Source organism: Pseudorca crassidens, chromosome 8 (genome assembly GCF_039906515.1).
Source record: "Pseudorca crassidens isolate mPseCra1 chromosome 8, mPseCra1.hap1, whole genome shotgun sequence".
NCBI classification, from domain to species: domain Eukaryota; kingdom Metazoa; phylum Chordata; class Mammalia; order Artiodactyla; family Delphinidae; genus Pseudorca; species Pseudorca crassidens.
The window spans coordinates 32,594,167-32,617,556 of NC_090303.1; the positions used below are offsets into that span (position 1 = coordinate 32,594,167).

General features: G+C 42.9%; 1 protein-coding gene, 1 long non-coding RNA gene and 1 other non-coding gene across 34 annotated transcripts in view; 1 reads left to right on the forward strand and 2 right to left on the reverse strand.

Annotated features, from left to right (window-relative positions):
- The window catches only part of HYCC1 (hyccin PI4KA lipid kinase complex subunit 1), a 183,569-nt gene that overhangs the window by 133,812 nt on the left and 26,367 nt on the right, over nucleotides 1-23,390 (forward strand). For 15 of the 30 annotated variants that reach the window (XR_010945437.1, XR_010945438.1, XR_010945436.1 and 12 more), the window contains 3 exons: nucleotides 3,097-4,304; nucleotides 12,869-18,532; nucleotides 18,669-23,296. The gene's annotated coding sequence lies outside the window, so the exon portion shown is untranslated. The remainder of the gene's footprint in view (nucleotides 1-3,096; nucleotides 4,305-12,868; nucleotides 18,533-18,668; nucleotides 23,297-23,390) is intronic. The other 15 variants (XR_010945452.1, XR_010945455.1, XR_010945459.1 and 12 more) reach the window with 11 other exon arrangements.
- LOC137228970 (uncharacterized) lies at nucleotides 7,700-22,068 on the reverse strand. 3 transcript variants are annotated; one of them, XR_010945466.1, is made up of 7 exons: nucleotides 21,946-22,068; nucleotides 21,278-21,678; nucleotides 20,379-20,547; nucleotides 19,781-19,946; nucleotides 17,912-19,328; nucleotides 17,117-17,150; nucleotides 7,701-8,304 (listed from the first exon to the last, which is right to left on the reverse strand). It is a non-coding gene; the product is annotated as an uncharacterized lncRNA (long non-coding RNA). The 3 variants fall into 3 exon arrangements; XR_010945468.1 differs by lacking the exon at nucleotides 20,379-20,547 and having other exon boundaries at nucleotides 7,700-8,304; XR_010945467.1 differs by lacking the exon at nucleotides 21,278-21,678 and having other exon boundaries at nucleotides 21,946-22,037.
- On the reverse strand, nucleotides 19,790-19,860 carry LOC137229641 (small nucleolar RNA SNORD93). The gene has a single exon (XR_010945793.1). It is a non-coding gene; the product is annotated as a small nucleolar RNA SNORD93 (small nucleolar RNA).

Sequence of the window (23,390 nt, forward strand, 5' to 3'; positions counted from 1 at the left end):
CTTCTCAATTATACCCCTTCCTCACAAAGGGAAGTAGCCAGGAGCCCCACTTTTCTGGCATTTACTTCCTTGCTTTTGTTATTTTTTTTTTAATTAATTAATTTATTTTTATTTTTGGCTGTGTTGGGTCTTCATTTCTGTGCGAGGGCTTTCTCTAGTTGTGGCGAGTGGGGGCCACTCTTCATCACGGTGCGCGGGCCTCTCACTATCGCGGCCTCTCTGTTGCGGAGCACAAACTCCAGACGCGCAGGCTCAGTAGTTGTGGCTCACGGGCGCAGTTGCTCCGCGGCATGTGGGATCTTCCCAGACCAGGGCTCGAACCCATATTCCCTGCATTGGCAGGCAGATTCTCAACCACTGCGCCACCAGGGAAGCCCTACTTCCCTGCTTTTGTTTATAGTTTCACCACTGATGTAGGCATCCCTAAATGATATAGTTGAGTTAATTTCAAGTTTAGTTTGAACTTTCCATAAATGAAGTTCTACCGTATATATTCTATTTTATCTTGCTTCTTTTGCTCAACATTATGTATGTAATCCCATGTTTTTGCAAACAGCCCTGGGTTGCTACTTTTTATTGCTGTGTAGTATTTCATTGCATAATAAACCACAGTTTATTTTATTAGTTTTCCAAAGAGCCAGATTTTGGCTTTATTAAGCTTTTCTATTGTATGTTCATTTTCCTAGTTCATTGATTTCTTCTCTTACCTTTATTATTGCTTTTCTTCTATTTTCTTTGGGTTTAATTTGCTGTTCCTTTTCTAACTTTTTAATATAGATACTTAGCTCATTAAACTCAGCCTTTCTTTTCTAATATATGCATTTTAAACTACAAATTTCTCTTTAAACAGTATATCAATAGCATCTGACAAGTTGATATACTCTGTTTGAAATATTTTATAATGTCCTTTCTGATTGCCAGCTTGACCTATGGATTATTTAGAAACGAATTTCTTAATTTACAAACATATGAGGAATTTCTGATTTTCTTTCTTATTGATTTTAGCTTAATTGCCTTGAGGTCAGAGAACATTCTCTGTATGGTTCAGTATTTTGAAAATAAGATTTGCTCTAAGATCCATTATCTGGTCATTTTGTTGATTTGTACAAATGTTTCATGTGCTTAAAAAGCAAGTGTATTCTAAAGTTGTCAAGTACACTGTTTTTTATGTAACCTTTACGTAGAACACACACACATATATAACATATAAGATATATATAAGTGTATATTCTTACTATATATTTATATTTTTTGTTTATTCTATCAATTACCAAGAGGGAGATGGTGAGTTAAAATCTCCCACAATGATTATCTATTTCTTCTTTTAACTCTACAGATTTTTGAGTCATATATTTTGAGCCCTTGTTATTAGGTACATACAAAATTGGAATTTTTATATCTTCCTGATCAATTAAGCCTTTATCATTATGAAATGATTCTCTTTATTTCCAGTAATCTTTTTTTGCCTTAAAGCCTACTTTTGTATCAATTCAGTGACATGGATTCTTTTCGGTTAATTATCTGTCATTTTCTTCAATCTTTCTTAGTCTTTTGTTTTAATGTGTCTCTTGTAAATAGCATCTAGCTGTATTTTTGAATCCAATTTGTCACTCTTTATCCTCTAATTTGAACATTTAGTTTATTTATACTTATTGGTAGCTTATGATATATTTACGCTAAATCTACCATGTTATTTTGTGTTTTCTATTTGTCTGGCCTGTTATATGTTTCTTTTTCTCCTTTTTCATTTTTGTTCCTACCATGTTTCCCTCAGTTTGTCTTTCTGTGTTTTATTGTGGGTTTTTCTTCATACATATCTACAGTTAACTAATTTTTCTTTAATTATAACCTCCTATTGAAACTATCAATTGAATTTTAATTTCTATTGCTATATTTTTCAGTCCTAGAATTTCTCTTTAGTTCTTTTTCAAACTGACCACATCATTTTTTACAGTTTCCAATTCCCTGCTCAGATTGTCAAAATTGGCATTTATTTCTTTAAATAGAGTAAGCATTATTATTTTACAGCCTGTGTCTGGTAATTTAAATATCCGAAGTCTCAATAGGTCTGTTTCTATTGTATGTTATTTATTGTAGATTTTGCTCATAGTGTTTCATTTCCTTATATGACTGGTTATCTTTGACTGTGTGCTGGGCATTGTGTTTTAAAATTATTATAATAAATATTAAACATACCAAAAAATAAATAAATAAAAATAAAATTATTGTAGAAGTATTTTGAAGCCTAAGATGATAGTATTTTCTTTTAGAGAGGATTTTAATGCTTCTCCCAGATGCATAGTGAGCAGTAGCCATTTTAATTCAAGCTCAAGGCTTGAGGTTTTCTGGGTCATCAGATGAGGTAAAGCTGGACTACAAGTCCATGCAATGGTTAGCTTACTTGTAGTTTACTCTGACTTACCCTAAGGGTGGAGTTATAGCTCAGCCTAAAGTAAGAACTATTTTTATCTTTGTCTTTGGTGAGCATAGACTTCCATCTTCTGACTTTCTGAGGCTGCTAAAACTGCAGTTCTGTTTCACAGTTGTTTCTTCTGAATCAGCAGATACTTCAGGGTAGCCTAGGCTTAATTCTTGGGCTTCTCATGTTCTCCAAGTGTTCATCGGACATTCTCTCCTGGGCTTCTTGACTTTTTGGTGTTTTAAGATTTTAAAATAACATTCTGTTCAGTTTTTTAAAGTATAATTGTATTGCATTAAAAATTATGGGCTTCCCTGGTGGCGCAGTGGTTGAGAGTCCGCCTGCCGATGCAGGGGACACGGGTTCGTGCCCCGGTCCAGGAAGATCCCACATGCCGCGGAGCGGCTGGGCCCGTGAGCCATGGCCGCCGAGCCTGCGCGTCCGGGGCCTGTGCTCCGCAACGGGAGAGGCCACAACAGTGAGAGGCCCGCCTACCGCAAAAAAAAAAAAAAAAAAAATGTTATACTTGTACTACATAAAAGTGTAACTTTGGACATTCTGGTTTTAAATTCTGCATATTACATGTCATTTGAGAGAAATGCATCTTTCTGGATTTTAACTTTGTTCCATCTTTTAGGTCAATGATTAAAACATGCTTTGCTTCTACTGCCTTGCAGGGAGACTGAATGTGGCACTTTGCCATATCTGTGGTCCTGATAAAATTATACGGATACAATCTTCTACTAACAGCAGTGTTTGGCTTAGTGGTAGCTGGATCTGTATTAATATTTAGGGTATTAATTGGTGATTGGATCAACAGGAAACCAAGAAAAAAAGGTAATACATATATAATGATATGGTAAATTATGACCTCACTAGCTTTTTTGGTTTACTTAGTGAAATAAAATACAGATATGAACTTAATAATGACAGGGCATAAGTTTTAAAAACTAGAAAAAGCGGTATCCAGCTTTCTGTCATTCTCTGGTACTATATTTAAAATATTTTATTGTAGTTTTTAGATATTTATCCATCACAGATTTTTAATATTAAATTCCTAAAAACATGTTTCATTTTAATACTCTGGTATTACCTATGTATAATATACTCATGTAATTTCTATTAAAGACAATTTCTATGTGTAAAAGATAACTTTTATACCAAGTAATCTGTCTAAACTGGGAATTACTATCTGGAGACTTATTTGTTCAAATGTCAATCCATTTTTAGCTTTTCCCTCTAATATCTCTTTAACCTTCCTTTACCCAAGCAGAATGTAGGATTTCCCAAGTCTTTTGATTACCAGTCAGCCTGATTGTTTTCATTTCACCTAGGAGGTTTGACAAGGCATTCTCTGAAAGCACAGCACTGAAAAGGCTAACTTATTTAAAATCTGGACTGTTGGTCCTTAGGCCATGTTGATAACTTCAGTCACAAATTAAAGAAGAGTGTGATATATCAGTAGAAAAATGTAAGTGCTTTGATTTATCTAATATCCTGCTTTTCATATCATCTTACTCTCAAAGCATGTTTTCATTTGCTTGCAAAACCCAGCTTTTTTTTCTTCTTCTTCTTCTGGTTGTAAAGGCTTTGCCTTTAGTGAGCACACAGGCCTGCTCTTTGCTTCCTACTCAGCCTATGATTGCTGATGGGAATGATAACCCTGGTTGGCACAGGGGTTTGGTCAACTGCAGTCACTCTGCATTAAACGATGATGTAATTGTAACCTGTCTCTTAAAACCAAGAATAAATATTGTTTCCCTTTGCAGTTGGCCATGTCTTGCTCTTCACTCAGAATGCCTCTATCACCACCGGCTGTGCGGTCCTGATGCTTGTGTTCTCATACAGAAGGGAGCCGGAGCAAGTATGGCAAGGCTGGTTCACTGTGAGTGTCTGCCATCTCCCCCCTGTGCTGTGAGAGTGAATGTCACAGGCAAGACCAGAATGCCCTTCAGTGAGTCATCTCTGGATGGCCCTGCTCACTGATCTGGGATCTGGCTAATCTTTCACCAGTGTTCTCCTTACCCCTAATTTGTTAGTCAGAGTCTAAATCTCACAGTCATGAAGGCAATAGAACAGCAGAGTCTCTGCAAGGTACAGATTAGCACCGGATCTGGTGCTACTGGGGTGGGAAGAAGAAAACGCTGAGAATAAATACAACATTTGGCTTCAAACCTGCATTGAACCTCTTTCTCTCAAAAGTCTTTGGGTTCATTTAGATGCTCTTCAAACTGTCAGATAAGTAACTGTATGTATTACAATGGGCTGAGAAAGTCTATCCCTGGGTTCCAAACTCCGTTTACCCTCCTTCCTTCAGTGGTCTGCTTCACAGCTGTGATCACCCTGGCAGCCCTGGCGAACCTGGCCAGCACAGCACTGACCAACACCATTCAGAAGGACTGGATTGTAAGCCTCACAGGTGACAACAGAGGCCAGCTGGCTGGTGAGCTGTGGATATAACAGGGCATCACATGTTCTCTAATCTGCTGAGAAGTAGACCTGATTTAGTGAACAGAGTTGATGAGACAATTAGCGCTCCGAGAAAGGCAGGAAAGTAGCATTTAATAGAAGGTATTTGGAGTCAAAGAGACCTGCATTTGAATGCAGCTAAAGCCAGCTATGGCTCTTACCAGCTGCAAGTTACTTAACTTCTCTAGACTTTACTTTCCTCATCTGTAGAATGAGAGAAATTATGACAACCCCCCACCTTGCCGCCAGCTCACTTTTGGGAAGGATTATGTGACATACAGGATTTGTAAAGCACTTAGCACTATATCTGCACATGGGAAGCATGTAAGAAATGGATGAGACTGTTATTATCAAAAGGATATATAGACCATACTTTCGGGAGAGAAATCCCTCTGAATATATTACAGAGGTTCTTTGGTCATTTTAGATTTGAAAAATAAGTGAATTAAAAGATTTCTTAATTTTTGTCTGTGATAAGCTTCTACTTTCCCCAGAAAATTCATCCCCAAGTGTGACTTGATTATCACCTAATCACTAGTAATGAGAGGTAGAATCATTTTTTTCAATAATGGAGCTAAATGGAAGAATCTGGCATCTTTTTATTTTTTCTTCCATTTATAAAACTTGGATCATTTTCATTGTGAGATATTCAAATTGCCAAACTAAAGCAGGAGATCTTGTCTTACCCTATATTTGTGCAGTTGGTACTCTTGGCTAGAAAACGTTCATGAGAGTTGATAGCCAAGATAAAGGAAGCTATTACAGAGGACTCTATTAAAATATACTCCTTACAAAGAGTAGAAGCCCCTTATAATCATGTTTTCTTCTAAACTACACTTATTTGGATGTACTGTGGCTTAAATAACGACACCCAAAATAAAACAGCTATGTCAGTACAAGCCAGGTGACATGGTGTTGAAAGTGTCCTGTCTCTGGGTAAAAGAAAATCTTCCTGCTTGCTCTTAATTAATTTTAAAGAAATCTAAAATAAAGCACAGATTCAGATCTGAGGTTTATTCTAATTTTAAAAATCATCTTGTAAATATGTTCTTTAATGATGGTGGAATAGTTAAGAGAATAAGCTTTAGGGTCAGACTGCCTAGGTTTGAATCTCAGCTCCACCATTTACCTTCCCTGTGACCTTAATTAATTTCACTTCTTTATGTCTCAGTTTCTTAATTTGTAAAAGGGAGATACTACGGACCCCTTAGAGTTGTTGCGAGGGTTGAGTGAGATGAATATGTGTAGAAGGCTTAGAACTATGCGTGTGGCAAAGAGTATTCAACTATTTCTGTCCTTCGTCCCCTGTTTTTTCCCTCTCTGCCCTGTCAACGTGTGAGTCATAATGGCTATTAATACTATTGTTGTTCGGACAGTGGGATGTGATAGAAAGAGTGCTGAGACAGGAGTTGTAATAATTCCAAGTTACCTAATCTCTCTAGCCCTCAGTTTACTCCTTGGTTAATTGTTCAAATTCTAACAGAACTGATCTCAGAGGTCTTTTCCAGGTTGAAAATCCTATGATTAATCTCTAGTCAGACTAAAAGGGATCTTTCCTGTTTTCACTGCCGTTCACCCAGTGCGGGCTCGCAAATCTAGCAAATACACGACATTAAATTCACCAGGAGGAGAGACTCCTGCACTGAGTTGCAGTGTTTCCGTCCTGTCACTTACAGGGATGAATGCAGCTGTCTGGCGGCTGGACCAGATCATCAATAAATCTGCTCCGCTGTTCATGGGCCAGGTGATGACATGGGCCTCTCATGTGATCGGTTGTGGTTTCATTCTTGGATGGAGCTTGGTTTCACTTCTTGTTGAGTTTCTATTTCTATCCAGGGTTTTTCAACTAGTTCCCCAATTGGCTGTAAAACCCCAGCGACAAACAGGGGCACTTCCTAGAAAGGCGACAGGAGGCTGTGAACATTCAAGGCAATGCAAACTCAGAGACAGCTCTTGCTATTTTTTTTTTCCCCTCCTTTATGTCAATGCTTCATTTCTTCTTTTCAGAGCTTGTGTCTAACTATAATCTTAATATTCTGTCTGCAAATGTGCCTCAAACAGTGAGAAGTGAGAAGGCTCCAATAGTGCCATTTGTTATTCAGTTCATATGGTTGGTGTCATTGGTGGAAGCAGGGGGGTCTGCCGTGTACAGTTACACAGGTTGTACACTACACAACTCCAGGGGCTCCATTAAGTGAGTTTCCACTGTGAGTAGCAGTCCCTGGGAACCGTGCAGTTTACAGCCTGCAAAACCTATTCCATGGTCCTTAGGGCATACTCCTTCCTATTTTATCATAAGCCTCTTTCCTAAAGATGCTAAGCTAGAGAGACAACTATGTCAGGGAATATGGGCTGTTTTTTGGTCAAGACAATAGATAAATTGGCCATCCCTGCTATCAGCAGTGTTTTTTAAATCAGAAATTGCTTATCATCAGGATGAGGATGACAGAAAAGTAAACCTGCCAGTAAATATGACCCCATTCTCTCAAGATAAGAGCTATACCTGCCTATTGACAATGTTGCCCATCTGCCTGGGCAACACAGCCCAGGCATTGCTTCTGACCTCAGTTTCTCTTTCTGGAATTCTTTTTTTTTTTTTTTTTTTTGGATTGGTATATCTCTGAAAATGGATGCTCACTTTATTTATGGTTATTTTTACCTATTACTTTATTTTAAGCATGAGAATTTTAAAGAGAAATGTAATACAGTACCAAATGGGAGAACAATCATGGAAAAAATACAGCCAGTCGACTAATAATTTTTCAAAAATTGTATCTTTAAGCAATTTTGCTTTATTGTTGATTATGTGAAACTAAGTTGCAAATCACAGACATTTCAGGTAAGCACAGAAGTTGAGTTGGTAAAGTCAGTTTCAAACAAAAGCTAAGTTTAAGACAAATGAAAATGAAATCATATTTTTATCTCAATCAATAAACTCAAGAATCCTAAAAACAGATAGAGATGAGGGTCTTGCAGTTGTGATGTCTAATGCTGTACTGAAAGCTAGGGTTGATTTTCCCAATTTGGCCAGTTTAGATAGCTTCCCATTATTCCCACATTCTTGATCCATGGTCCCCAAATTGTGCTCTTAAGTGACAAGAAAAATCCTCCTTCTTGATGGTCTCCTGTCAGGCATGATTGAGTAAGCCTGGTATTGACACCTGACTTAAACTGGACAAGTGAGATTATCACTTTGGATAGTTGTAATTAAGATGAGGAAATTCTAATTCAGTTTGGTATAGTTTCTTGAGGAAAGATGGGTAGGCTTCTTTTACCGACTGTCCAGAACTCCAGAACTCCACACTCCGAGGCCCCCCTCAGGCTGTGATGCCTCTCCTCCTGCTGTGCAGGTCCTGGACTTCTTATAATTATATTTTCTCTCAAGTTGTTTTGCAATTAAAGCTCACCAGATCTCACTGTATGGATAAAATATAAGTATTTATAGATATAGGTGAATAGATATACATATTTAAGTGATGGATGGATGGATAGATAGGTAAATAGATAGATAGATAGATAGGACGAGCTATATCTTCCCATCTATAACTTTTAGTTGTGTGACCATGTGTGGCTAATTTATTCAAATTCGCTGTGTCTCACTATCTGTAAAGTAAGGATAAAAATAACAGAACTGATGGCAGGGAAGGGATTAGATAAGATAGTCTACATAAAGCCCTAGGGAAGCGATTAGATAAGTTAGTCTACATAAAGCCCTATTTCCTTCTGCATAGAGTAGAACTTAAGGCAATGTTGGCTGTTTTTTTCATTGTTATTGTTATCTTTACAAAAAAACCCTGCTATGGCAATAAATTCTTTTCTATAACCAAATTCACCCTTCCCACAGTTCTTGGGCTAGAGTGGATTTAGCATACCTGACCCTCTCTCCTTCCTTCATGGCCTTATTTGGCTCTTCTAGTCCTTTTTGGAGTTTGTCTTAATTTGTGCTAAATACTTCTTACAACTTGTTATGTACTTTAAAAATCTGTTTGCAATCATTACCTATTCTGTCCTGGAAGATGGAAAGGTATTTGTCATTTCCTTTTCATGAATATCTGCTTCTTCAGAAAAATAACCAGAGGAAATATCCACCACTCTTTCCGAGAGTTCATTACCACATCTCAAGCATGTGCAGTTTTGTCTTTTACTCTCTCCCGTGTCTTCCCTCTCCTGTCAATGTCCACCTTCCTGAATTTACTGTTTGTCTTAGTCTGGGTTCTTTCAAGAGCAATTCTGGGACTTCCCTTACATCTCCATCACCTTGCTCTTCTCGGGTGTGATCCTGGCAGGAATTGTGAGCGGTGGGTCATGTGTGGCACAGGATTCTGCAGCCTGTGATGTTGCTAAGTAATCGTAGAAGCATTTCATGGTCTCACCACTGTGTCCTTGTCAGTCTTCATCATTCATTCACTAAGAACCCATTATGTGACAAGAACTGTCCTAGACACTGGGGATACATGAGTGGTTTAATCAGACAAGGTCTTAGCCCCACTGAGTGTACAGTTTGGATGGGAGACCAAAGAGTGAGTAAATAGCAATGACCAACAACACAAAGTGACAGGAGCTATGTTAGAGAAGGACAGAGGATTGGAGACACATAGGAGGGATACCAAATCTGGTCTTGGGAGCCGGGGAAGCCTTTCCAGTCGGAGGCACAATTAAGAGATCCCTGAAGGGCAAGCTCAGCAGGTGACATGAAGAGGGAAGAGTGCTCTAGGCGGGGTGGGAAGTTGTGCAAAAGCCGAAATGTGGAGATGTGGAGATCTGGGGAAGTGAAAATAGTTATTTCCAGGAGTCAAGCATGTAAATGCTACAAATGGCATCCACATTGAAGGAATATTTTGACCTGGGTCCTTTCCCCGCGGAAGTGGGATGGGGAGAGGGGAAAGAAGACAGCTTGGTGGCGCCAGAGCTTTCCTTAGCTGCCTGGGGGAGGGGAGGGAAATCCTTTCCCAGAGACAGGGTGCCTGACTCTGAACATCTGCAAGCTTGTCTCCCCTGAGAACTTGGTCTTGGAACTCTGCCACCAACCAAATGTCATTCATACCTGGCAGTGAGGACATATATGATTTGGTTAGGGTGTTTAAAAAATTGTTTTGGTCATTTTATGCCTGATGAATTCAGCAGCAACATATTGGGTATCAACACTGATGGGGATTAACAGCATATTGGCCCCGAGTGATTCGACCTGCAGATGCCCAGTCTGGGAAGAGTCTGGACCTTGCTCTTAGACATGGACTCCCTGTGATCCGGTTTCCACCCAGGAGCATCATTTCTTTGCCCAAGCCCTGCTCCCTCCCCTCAGTCCAACCTCAAGGCCACAGCTCAGAGCCAGGGGATCCCCCATCCCCAGAGCAAAAATGAGGGAGCGGAGAGTGTCGTGGCGGGTGGTGGAAGGAGAGGATCAAAGGCTGAACCGACTGTGTCTTCCCCCTTCATTCAGCATCTCCCTGCCTGCCTCTGCTGTGAACCTCAGCCCCGACTCCAGGTGTTGGGCTCCTGCAAGGTCCCTGCCCTCCTGGGGCTCAGAGCTTCCCCTTCTCACCCTTGGGCCCACAGCGGGGTGGGGGCATGTGGTTTGGGGATACCTTTCTGCTTTCTATCAAGGAGACCCAGAAGCCCTTGGTCCACAGAATCTTGGGAATATGGGGAGAGGAGAAATGAGAGTTTTGTCAGTCCAATTCCAGAGGTTATAAAACCACGGGCTAGCTTGGGAACCTCTTTCCTCTGATGTAATGTGCATGTATGAGAAAGGAACTGTTCCTAATTCCAAATAGCTGATTTAAAAACCTGTTCTTTCATCTGGAGATGACCCAACCTCTAAAATATTTTAAGTGAAGGACGTGACAGGTGAATTATCTTTTATTAGGCTATTTGGCTTGTACTTCCCAGCCTTTAATTGCATGAACGACAGAGAGCAGGTTGGCCATTTAAGATTTACACAATTCACATAGTGTTATGATAATAAACTAGTTCTAAGGGGGGAAAAAAAAAGAAGTCCAACTGGCTCTTCCTGACACAAAGGAAACATCACATTTAGAGAACGTGAAATCTCATTGGCAATGCCTACAGTCTGGAGAAGCATTCAGTACGAGAGAAACTTCGGGCTTTTCTCTATGGCAATAGCAGTTCTTTTTGCTGACCCTTGATAAGGATGCCAGACACACCACAACACCTTTGACACTCACAAGGGAGACAGCTCAGGATGTGGAGCCAGGCTGCCCACGATGTTCGCACGTTACCTAAGCTCCCTGTGTCCCTGTTTCCTTGTCTGTAAGACGGGATAGTAATGATAGTACCTACCCATCAGGGAGAGTGTCGTGGCGGGTGGTGGAAGGAGAGGATCAAAGGCACAGCTATTGGAGCTGTTTGTTAAAAATGAATATTAACTCTCATCTTCAGTCATCATCATCATTTTTATATCTTGGCTGTGATTGTGGTGCTTTCACGAGCGTTGTTGTGTGAGCGTGGAGTGTGGTGTGGACAGTGAGATCGAGAACCACGATGCCGAGTGACACGGATGCTGACTGAATCCCGCACACCCACTGCCAGCGAATGCCATTCACATTTATTCCCAGCAGAATTACAAATCACTCCAGGGTTGGTGGTGTGGTCAAAACTGCACCCGATAAAAGTACCAGTGCCCCCAAAGGATATAGTATCGTCCCTGTGTTAGCGTGGTTAGCATGGTCAGGCCTGGTGGCCGTGATGACGTGTGTCTCACCAGGACCAGTGGCCTGTGGCCACCTTGCTGTCTACCACGGATCCCCAGACACAGAGCTCACCCGAGACATTGGCTCAGTATATACTTGTTTCCATTCTTAGTGGAAAGGAAGTTACAGAACTCTGGCTACAGCAGGATTTGACATATTACCCCAAAGTCACTTTGCTTTTGAAAATCTAAGAACTGCGACTCCGTATGCCCTCAATTTACAAATAATTCTGTCAGTGCAGAATCAGCCCTCACTTCCAGAGCTGCACATTGTACAGCTGCAGCATTTTATAAATACCTCTGACCTGTCCGCACTGCTTGTTAGGGGCCAGGCGTGTGGGTTTTATAGGTGAGCTCCAGGTCAGAGTCCTTTGGCAGACGAAACCCTGAGGCTTCGAGGCCATGCCGGGTGGTTGGGACAGCCCAGAAGAGTGGGGAGCCTGGGCCAGGGTCCCAGGTGCGGGCTACCGCAGGGTGACAAGGGCAGCCTAGGAGGACAGAAGGCCTGGCCAATGCTCTGCAAAGGCAGACACTGGAGGACACGGCATATTCAACCCAAATAATTCTTGAGTTCAGAGCTCAGTCCAGAGATCAGGACAGAGGCACACGACAGGCCTCTGCAGGGCCAGCGCTGGATATCAGGGAGAATCCAGAAGGAAACCAACTATAGGGAGAAGCTGGGAGCAGGCACAAGAGCCCCCGGGACTGGCCCTCAGGGACAGCATTGGCACCTGGTTTCTGACTTATGTGGTGCCTGTACGGCAGGTCCTGAGGCTGCTTCTGAAGTGTAATCAAATGTAGCCTCTTAAAGTGGTTACAGGTGGGGGAGGGGAGAGGAAGCTCATTCCTCCTCTGCCAGATCAGGAGGGAAGAGGAAACACGCGGAACTGGAGCAGGAGGTGAAGCTCAAGACTTTGCTCTCTGTCCGAACCATTTTTGGAGTGGAATGGAGACATACATAGATACATCTAAAATGAAGTTATATCGCTACCTAGTGATAACGGTGGCGATGGTGATTCAAAAATACAATTTATACTACCACAAATTATTGACCGTGCCAGGCATGATGCTGCCCACTTCACAGTACCGTCTCATGTAATCCTCCAGTGAGATGGGATCTAAAGAGTCCCATTTCACGGCTGAGAAACTGAGCCGCCGAAAGCTTCATTTACCCAGCGTGACCGTGCCAGTCAGTGCGAGAGCCAGAATCCTCCCCGAGGTCTCTGACATCTCTTTCCATTTCTTCTCCCCCGCACACTGCTGCCCTGTAGGTCTTTGGTCCTTTGACCTCACTGTGACCCAGCTTCTTCAGGAGAACGTTCTGGAAACAGAGCGAGGGGCTGTGAACGGTGTGCAGTGTTCCCTGAACTACCTCACGGACCTCATCCACTTCGTCCTGGTCACGCTGGCCCCGCAGCGTGTTCGGCATGCTGGTCTTCACCTCCATCCTGTTTGTGCTGTATTTTTTTTTTTTTTTTTTGCAGTACACGGGCCTCTCACTGTTGTGGCCTCTCCCGTTGCGGAGCACAGGCTCGGGACGCGCAGGCTCAGCGGCCATGTCTCACGGGCGCAGCCGCTCCGTGGCATGTGGGATCTTCCCGGACCGGGGCACGAACCCGTGTCCCCTGCATCGGCAGGCAGACTTTCAACCACTGCGCCACCAGGGAAGCCCCTGTGCTGTATTTTTTTAACGCAAGGAAGTGTAAGGTTACAAATGCCCATGCTCGGAAGACAACGAAGAAGAGTACTTCAACCTGAGAGGTAGGCAGCACCTCTGACCACTCAGAGCCTTACTAACACTGGCCCCATCTCACTGTTTCCGGTGATTTCCCCGAGTTGCTCCTGGGTGCTTACCTTGTTCCACTGCTACATTTGAGAGCAATTATGTCACCATCACCTTTGGCAATAGCATCAACTGCTTTAAATGCATCTTTGGGGCGATGGCTACTAGCCAGAGTTTGACTGGGGTCTGACTGGTGGCATGCCCATTAACAACTCAGATTCCACTCCAGACAACTTGAAGGGGCTTGTTTTAATTTTGCCAACACAATTCAACGTTTTCAGGTTTTTATTGTTCCTTGGGTTCTAAAATTAGGCAGGATCTTCTGGTCAGTGTTAAAATTAGAGTTAGATCACGGTCAGTGATGTTTGGTCTCAGTTCCTTGGGTTTTTGTTCTACAGCTGGTTTGTGAATGTCCTTTTGATGGGCTGTGTGCCCCTCACAAGGACTGAAGCTATCTGTTGAATTCAATCATGGTAACAACCTTTGGGTGGTTTCTGGGGTCTAGCGTCAGGCCATGGATCTGAGGATCCCTCAGCTGCCTTGGGCAGGCTTCGTCTCAGCAATCAAGCTAAGACATCCAGTTTGACCATCTCTGATTAAGAAAACCACTAGTTTGTGATGAGTAAAATTTGAGTTTCTGGCTGCTTAGAAGCAATCAATCAACACTAAAACTATCTTCTGGGGAGCCTAGAAAACCCATATAGCTCTTTGCTTTAAATAATGAATTGCTTCTTTGTAAATGCTGTGGAATAGAAATTCACTTAGCAGTGAGAACAATGAGGCTAGCAATGAAGGCTGCTCAGGCCTCAAAGTACAGAGAACCTTTCTGGGGGTCGTGGGGGAGTCACATTTGGGGAATAGCCTGTAGCACACTCAGTACCACCTTAGCAGGTTGGTGCTGTTGGGAATGATTTTCTAAGACAGGGTTTCTCAAGCTCTGCGCTGTTGACATTTTGGATTAGATACTCCTTTGGTGTCGAGGCTGTCCTGTGCATTGTAGGACACTCTGCAGCATCTCTGGTCTCTACCCACTAGATGGAGGGAGCAGCCCCCAACCACACACTTGTGAGAATCAAAGATGTCTTCAGACGTTACCCAGTGTCCCCAGGGAGGGTAAAATACTCCTTCCCCCATACCCCCTCTTAAGAACCACTGCTTAAAGGAAACGTGAAACCTAAAGGAAAAAATCCACCTATTGTTAAAAGACAAAAATGACCAAAAGTCATTCATAGTAAGGAAATTACAAAAGGGAATTTTACACAGACCTGCTTCTTAGAGCTGAGTTGAGTGAAAACAAGGGAAGGAGAGAATTTTGTGAACATTTTGCTTAACATAAGGTACTTTGAAAAAAATTGTGCTGTATATAAGTTCTGGTAGTACTTATGGTGCCACCTCCCCCAATCTTTCCTTTTCCAAGAAAAAATCTGAAAGGCTACGTTACTACACACACACACACACACACACACACACACACACACACACACACACACACACAACTAGGTCGGGAAACCAGAACTGTTCCTCACATGAATTCTTCACTAAGGAGACTGTATTTTGAGGAGGTAGCACATCACGTCTCCTGGCCCTTGATTATCCCAATGAACACACAAGTACTTGCACAGGCGACTCTCGGAACAAGTGTTTAATAAATCCATCCTGAAGTCTTTTATTTAAAACCTCCAGAAGTGCTAGCAGCTTGAGTGTAGAATTTATGTCAAGTCTTCTATGTAGAATTTATGTCAAGTCTTCTAAGTACCACTGGCTCCCTACACTGCACCTCCTGCCCTTGAAAAATTAGCTGCTTACCTGTAAATTCTGCATTTTAAGCGCAAATTTTACTCTTGCTTTTCCTCCAGGCCTTGTATAGTAGGACAGCAACATGTTTATATTGGATCGTGGAATGACTATCTCCATGTTTCCATGAATATTTCATATTTTAGACCAGTACTACCCAACAGAAATATAATGCAAGTCACATTTATATAATTTTAATAATATATTTCTAAAATATTATCATTTAACTTGTAATCAATATAAAACTGAGATTTTACATTCTTTTTTATTGAAGTATAGTTGATTTATAGTATTGTGTTAGGTCCAGGTATATAACATAGTGACTCGGTATTTTTGCAGATTTTATTCCACTCTAGGTTACTATAAGATAATGGGTATAATTTCCTGTGCTATACAGTATATCTTTGTTGCTTATCTATTTTACATATAGCAACTTGTATCTGTTAATCCCATACCCTTAATTTGTCCCTTCCCACTTCCTTCTCCCCTTTGGTAACCACAAGTTTTGTTTTCTATATCTGTGGAATCTAAAAGATAATACAAATGATTGTAGATGCATCTTTAAAAAATATTAATTCTTCCAAAGCTGATGTTTCTTACACCTCAGCACGTCAGTTTGCACTAGATACATTTCAAGCGCTCAATAGCCACATGTGGCTAGTGGCTACTGTACTGGAGTACAGTTTGGGAATCATCTGTGATGATTCCCAAAGTTCCACATATTTCTCCACTATAGGAAGCCTATAAATGATACAATGGGCTCTCTTCTGCCGGGTAGTGGGGGTAACATGCCAGAGCATTTGTCCAACTGGAAAATCATTCCATCAACTACAACATTCTGATCTGTTTTCCAGAAACAAATCATGGTGACATACATCAACCTGAACTGACTGGATTTTGTCTGTTTACCTCTGAAACAGATTGATGTGCAGCTGTTCTGGAAATGCAGATGGCAACTGGGAAGGGTACCTCAAGATAATTGGCCCTTGCCGTACAGACAAACTCAAGCAGGGGGCTTTCTAGCCGTGGTTGCATAGTCCCAGATAAGTCACAATTTTATAACAAAATATCAGAATCAGAACTTTTCAGTTTATGAACACAAGGTAAATTTTGGAAAGGCAATCCTTATGAGTACAAAATTAAAATAAGCCTTTCACACACATCTCTGGCTGTTTATTTGTTCTCAACATGGCTTTCCTCTTGAGGTGTTATCCCTGACCTTGGCTCACAGGGGTCACTGGTTGACTGACCTTACTACCCTGGTCAAATGCCTCAGTCTTTACTATCTCTAGATCCCCCTGTTTCGTTATCTGGACACCTTCTCTGTTCTACTTCTTCCTTCAAGGTGCTTCAGATCATGAGGGAGAAAAAGCATCTTCTCACTTGGGTTCCAGGGAGCCTAGAATGTAAATGACCCTGCCCCCTCCACCTTGTCCATTTAAAATTTATATTCAAGTGCCAAATGACAAATTTGCCAACCGGATTTCCTCTGGCTCCTAGGAAGCTCAGAGCCAAACTGGCGGGAGCCTAAAGCATGAGGTCTAATGGTTTGGTTTTATACCCTGCTCTCTTCTTGCTGAGCTTTTATTCCCTCCTCTAATTATTGTACTGTTTGCCATTTGTTTATACACCACCCCAAGTCATTCTGGGAATGTGGTGGGGGTATACATAGATATAATAGTCTCTTTATAGTTTGTCCTAACAATTGAATCTTTCAGATATTGACTCAGATACTGAGTGAAGTTATTCCTTAAAAGAGAAGTTGAGGGAGGCACATTCTAACCAGCTTCATCTTACAAAGTGTCACAGATAAACCACACCGTGTAAGTTCCATAAAGGCAGGAATCATCCATCACAGGACTTAACACACAAGGGAAACATAGTAGATATTTACCAAATTATATAAATGTTTGTTTGTGGAATATCAAAAAAAAATACATACCTTAGTTTGGAATATTCTCTTGAACTATAAAGACCTGTTTTTTTTAAAAAAATATTTAATTAATCGCACAGGGTCTTAGTTGTGGCATGTCAACTCTTAGTTGCAGTATGCATGTGGGATCTAATTCCTTGACCAGGGATCGAACCTGGGTATCCTGCATTGGGAGTGCAGAGTCTTATCCACTGCACCAGCAGGGAAGTCCCAAGACCTGCTTGCTTTTAAGAAATAAAAACTACTTGTCTTTAAAAATGGAGTATGCACATTCTTGAATCTAATTATATGACTTAATCTACCTGAACTGACATAGTGATGGCACTACTGCCAATACCAGGCAAGTCACATCTGGGGAGGTTAGTGACTGGAGTTCTTACATAAGATTTGACATTTTCAGTGAAACCATAACCATTGAATAGAATTATATTCCAATCACATTTTCTTTTATAGTCAAAGATTCTCTTCATGACCATAACTCCTCCCTTGGAACTAATAAATCCTCTGAAAACATTTCATTCAGCTCCAGATTTGCTTCACTTCTCCTCTTTTGCACCTGAGCACAAAAGAATGGCCTGGTAATTTTAATAGTCATGCTGGCCATCTTTTCACTCTTGCTTTAGCTCTTCTCAACATGCAGGCATGTGCTATGCCAAGGAGGGCAAGCTGACTGCAGCCCTGGGACTGGCTGCAACTCACTTTGGTGACCCTGGGCTATACTTTAATCAAGGTGCTAGATAACTCCGTATTGCCACAGTACAGGGAAGGGAGTTGGGGGGTGATGGAACAGGTTAGGTACCACACCTGGAAGCACAAGGAGGCATCTGAAGGCACTGCTTCATCCTACAGGCAAGATGGCCCAAGGGTGGCCCATCATTCTTTTTTTTTTTCTTTTTAAGGAAATAACATCTTATTTAACTGTTTATTGCTTTAATTTTTTTTTTTTTTGGCCACACTGCGCAGTATGTGGAACTTCCCCAACCAGGGATCGAACCAGTGTCCCCTGCAGTGGAAGCTCAGAGCCTCAACCACTGGACCACCAGGGAGGTCCCCATCCCTCTTTTCAAAAACACCCTTGAATATCCCCAGAGAAAAAGTAATCCATGTGACTTATGCATCAAGCTTTGAGATTAACCTAAACCCAATTACTCAGCACCTAGAACCTCACTTACTCCTTAATTCTCTCACTTAATTCCCTGTTTTAGCCAGTATTGGCCAAAGCCGTTCTAAATTTTGTTGGGTAACAATTTTCTCACTTCATTTTCTGCTACCATGTCGCCACTAGTATACATTGTCAAGAGATGCAGAGAAAAGTGCCAGACCGCTCACACCCTGCCAAATGGGATTGAAAATGCAGCTGTTAAGACAATGAGTATGTGCTGTTGCCTGAACCAGCCATAAAGAGAACCTGTACACCCTTGATAGGTGAGGATATACACTGACTGTTTGAGTATTTACTTGTGCACGAGTCACTTACATGACCCCAAGGTAATTTTGATGTTTTTGCCACTCTAATCTCAGTAAATCATTCAATTACTGACCTAAGACTGTCTTCCCACAGATTTCATTGGAAATGTCATTAAGATGCCAGAAAGGGTAAGTTTTTAAAGCCATGTTTATTGAAGTTGAATTTACATTCAGTAAAACTCACTCCAAAATTTGCCAAAGGCAAACAGCACCATAATCAAAGTGTAGAGCAGTTCTTCAACACCCACCCCCGACCAAACCCTATGTAACAAACTCCTCCCTGATCCTTAGGAATCCACTGATCTGTCAAAGGGGTCAAACTTAATCAAAATAATCTATTATAGGAAAAACTGTAAGCACAAAAAAACAAGTCTTTAAAAGGATACTTTGAAACATACAATGTTTAGAATAGTCTAAAGTATGGGATTTAGAACTAACCTTTGTAAATTCAAGCAGCTGACAGTTTTCTTAAGATAGCTGTATTGATAGAATAGCTAGTCTAGTTACTACGTTGAGCTGCAGGCTGGGGCTGGCTGGCAGAAAAATGATTGTAAATAGTTTAAATGGAGTTGAATTCTACAGAAATTCTCTATGGGGCAGATATATGTTCTTGCAGATATTTGGCACCTTTTCAAAAGTCCTCCCCGGCTACCACCATGAAAGGGACAGTAAGCGAAAACCTCTACTCTGTATATATCAATCGTCACATGTTCAAATACACCTTGTCTCCTCGAAAAGCTTTCAAGCACCAGCCCTGTAAGAGAAGTATCACAGTAGGTAATTAGAGCAGCAATTACTAAATAAGATGCTATTAAGAAAATACAGTGTCTAGACTATGTTCACAAAAGCAGTGCAGGTTAAGGAAAATGAATTCCCCAATGTACTACGTATTGTCAACACAGGCATAGTAATGTTCTGACATAAAAATGAAAAAAAAATTTTTTCAACTCAAAATCCTAGTTTACTAATGCTAGCAATTCACCCTCTGCCTCTGGAAGATTCTAACTCAAAATGGCCACCATTGCCAAAGATAAACATCTTGAAAGATTAGATGCCAATCACTTAAAAATCCCCCCCCCAACAACCACCTTTTTCTGGGCATAATAAAGTATTACCTATTTACTAGAGCTCCCCCCCCCACCATTTTATTTAAAACATACTTTTTAAAGGTGGGGAGGGGTGTGATTGTACTTAATAAATTCCTACCTATCAAGTTGGCCTCAGGTAAATCCTTTAACCCATCAGAGCAGGATATCCAATCAGATTAGAGTTCTCATCCTTGGCCAAGAATTCTATTCGTATTTATTAACTCAAGCCAAATTCTTTCCATTTGGTCCATACCTGTTTGCCAGCATCTTGAACTGGACTGAGCCTGGTAGGAAATTGAGAAAAACAATGTTAAGAATATCATATGCTAACTTTTTATGGTTTTGTGTGTGTGTATATGTGTGTGTTTGGTAAAGAGTCTTTTATTGGGCTACCTACCAGCTACCTTTGATGAATAAAAAGCTACCTTTAAGTAGAGTTCCTTTAAAACAGCTACATTCTCCAAACTTCCTGACACTGGGAATCTCCTGTCATTTCCAGCCAGGAGTAAAATAAGTAGTGAACTAAGTGCCAATACTCTGGGAATCCATTTTACAGAAAGCCAGCAGTCACCAACCTTCCAATCTCCCTGTTACAGTTGCATGGAACATTATCAATTTGGAAAAAATAAACATTACTAGCAACAGTATTTACCTAGGAAAGAGGGAAATAAACTGTAACATTAAAAAAAACCAAAGGAAGCCTGAGACTTGCTTACCCAGAGGCAGAGCCCAGGGAGTGTACTACAGTCCTCAGCACTTGCTCAGTTTCCAGTCCTTAAACAGACACTGGCTCAGGCTGCTGCTTCCTTGACCTGCTGCCTGGCTCTCTCAGCCCATGTCCCTCTCCCAGAGGCAACCATTTGGCTCAGCAGGAATCCCCAACATCTAAACCAATTGTAAAACAAAGCCTGAGCACTGCATTTCTCTCTGTGGTAGTGCCATTCACCAGAGATCCAGGTAGTCGGGGCAGGGAAAACTGTGTGCTCCCACCCCATATATATGGCTGGAAAGGGGGTGCCTAGGACAGTTTGCAACGCTGCTCCTCGTTTCCTCTTTAAAAGCAGGATAAAATTGATGTCCAATTTGGTTTCCTAATTAGTAAAATAAGTTATTTTCTGATCAGTAAAAGGGTCTTTCACCACTGAGGCAAATATGTAAAACACCCCACAAGCCTCACATTTCAAGAGAAGATTACTAAGCGGTACCAATGATACCTATAACGATTCCTTCATTTCATTCGCTCAACTCTAAATTTAGATCTCTACAAATTTTATGGAATTTAGAGAGTAATCCTTTCTATAGGAACGTATAGCAGTAAAACACAGTAAAAATGCCCACTGATGCCGAAGAGAGCCACACCGAAACTTAGAAACTCTTTTTTCAGACAAACTTTCTCTAGGGCAACCCTTCCTCTTTATGTTGGCGGACACAAAACCCCAACGGTGCCGACTTTTTCCCAGGACAGACAACCATGACGAGCCTCACAGCCTGAAAATGTTGGAAGAGGGTCCCATGCTGCATAACGCACTGTCAGTCCTGAAAAGTTGGGGGAGAAAATTGCTCCCTCATTAAGGCTCACAGTAGTTAACCGCTTCCGCAAGACTCAACGCCAGACCTTTTAAAGAGCCCAACCGCCGGGAGAAGTGGCAACTGGAAGGCACTTGTGGCAGGGGAGTGTCTGCGTGGGCGAAATTCCCTCCGTTTCTCGCCAACACCGGAATTAACACTGCTCTGCTCTGAAGCTTAAAAGTGTTGCAGGCGCGTGATATTAACCCGCTTCCTAAACTGGCCGTTCCGGGGTCGTCAGAGCCACCGGGCGGGCGGGGGCCCCGCGTGCGCCTAGAACACGGACACCGTCCCGGGCTCTGCGCCTCCGTCCTGGGTCAGTTTCATTCTCGAAGTTTTGTTTGTTTGTTGTTTTCTTTTTTCATTGCAAAGGAGCTTGAAGCTCCCTGTGGCCTGGATCCCTTGGGCGTCGGGGGTCACAGGTACAGAAGGTGCCGGGCGCCTCGGTCCCTGGGAGGAAAAGGGGGTCTTTAGGCGCCAGGAGGGTCATTCCCGGGGAGGAAGGGTCGCCGGCACACTGAGGAGGTCCCCGCCCCAGAGGGGCCCTCACAGGAGCTCCCCTGGGGGCTGGGAGGCCTCTCCCGAGGGGGTGCCGAGCTCCGCCCCTACGGAGCGGGCCCGGGGACAGGAGGGGCGCGCGCGCCCGGTAAGTGCCACTGGAGAGACCCCCAGGCCACGTGGCGGGCTCTAACGTCGAGCTGGTTGGAAACCACTTACCGAGTCGTGCGCCGAGGCCGAAAAGGGAGGGGAAGGGAGAGACCCAGTTTAAGAGGGGCCTGGGCGGTCAGCACCCAGCGGCAGCCAACCAAAAAGTTGCCCCAGCGCCCCGCCCGGCTCGGGACCCGGCCCAGCACCAGGCCCAGCACCCGCCCCGCCAGCGGCGCGCGGAGACCCTCGCGCGTCCCCTGCCGGCGGCCTGGGGCAAGCGGGGCAGGCGGCGGCCGCCCGGGTCTACCCTAGCTCGGGCCTCGGGCCGACCGACCGAACTTTCGCCTCAGAGCCCTTCCTAAGCGTGGTGTCCATTTACCTCGCGGCAGGTTCGACGGAGCTCCTGGCACCCTAATAATGTTAGATATTTATGCCCGTCTCCCCTTTCCCCACCTCAAGTATCCCATGTTCTCCCCCAGGGGGGTCTGCAAGCCACTAGAGGTCCCCAGCCTTGCTTTTTTTAAAAAAAACTATTTTTTTAAATGAATTTATTTATTTTTGGCTGCGTCGGGTCTTCGTTGTTGCACGTGGGGTGGATTTTCTCTAGTTGCGGGGCGCGGGGGCTACTCTTTGTTGCCTTGCGCGGGCTTCTCACTGCGGTGGCTTCTCTTGTTGCAGAGCTCGGGTTCTAGGCGCGCGGGCTTCAGTAATTGTGACTCGCGGGCTCTAGAGGGCAGGCTTAGTAGTTGTGGCGCACGGGCTTCGTTGCTCCACAGCAGGTGGGATCTTCCCAGACCAGGGCTCGAACCCGTGCCCCCGCATTGGCAGGCAGATTCCTAACCACTGTGCTACCAGGGAAACCCCAAGCCTTGCTTTTATATTTGGTTTTATCCTTAATCTGTCCCTGGAAGTTTGAGATTTGAGGCTTCCTAGGTACTGGAGCACTTGAGAGCACTTTTGGTTGGAGGGACTGTATAGGGCAACAAATATTTACTGAGTGCCCACTCAGCGGTAGGCACCGTGATCCGTGCTGTGAAGTTGAATGAGAAACTGCCCCTGCCCTCAAGAAACATAAAGTGATAAAAGCCTATGCAACGTGCCAAGGGCCTAGCACAAAGCCACGAAGCCCAGCCTGCTAAGGGGATCAGGGAAGGCTTCCTGGAGGAGGGGTATACCTAGGATGAGTCTAGCATTACTAGCAGGAAGTTGGCTTCACAATATAGAAGCCAAGAGAGTTAAAGAAGGATCACAGAGTAGAGGGACTTTTAGATCATACAGAGCTTCTGGTGGAGTAGAGCCCACCTTAGGGTGTTCTCCAAAAGCAGACTTGTCTTGATCATGGAATGTAAGCTCCATGCAGACTTGCTTTCCCAGTCTCCTGGATCCTCTGAATTCAGCATAGTGCCTGGAACATATTCAGGTAAGTGGGAAATGACTCCAGGGAAAGAGATTCGCCGTTGAGCCCCTGCAATAGTTGAATATTCATACTATAAAACTCTTCAAGGCTCATAGTG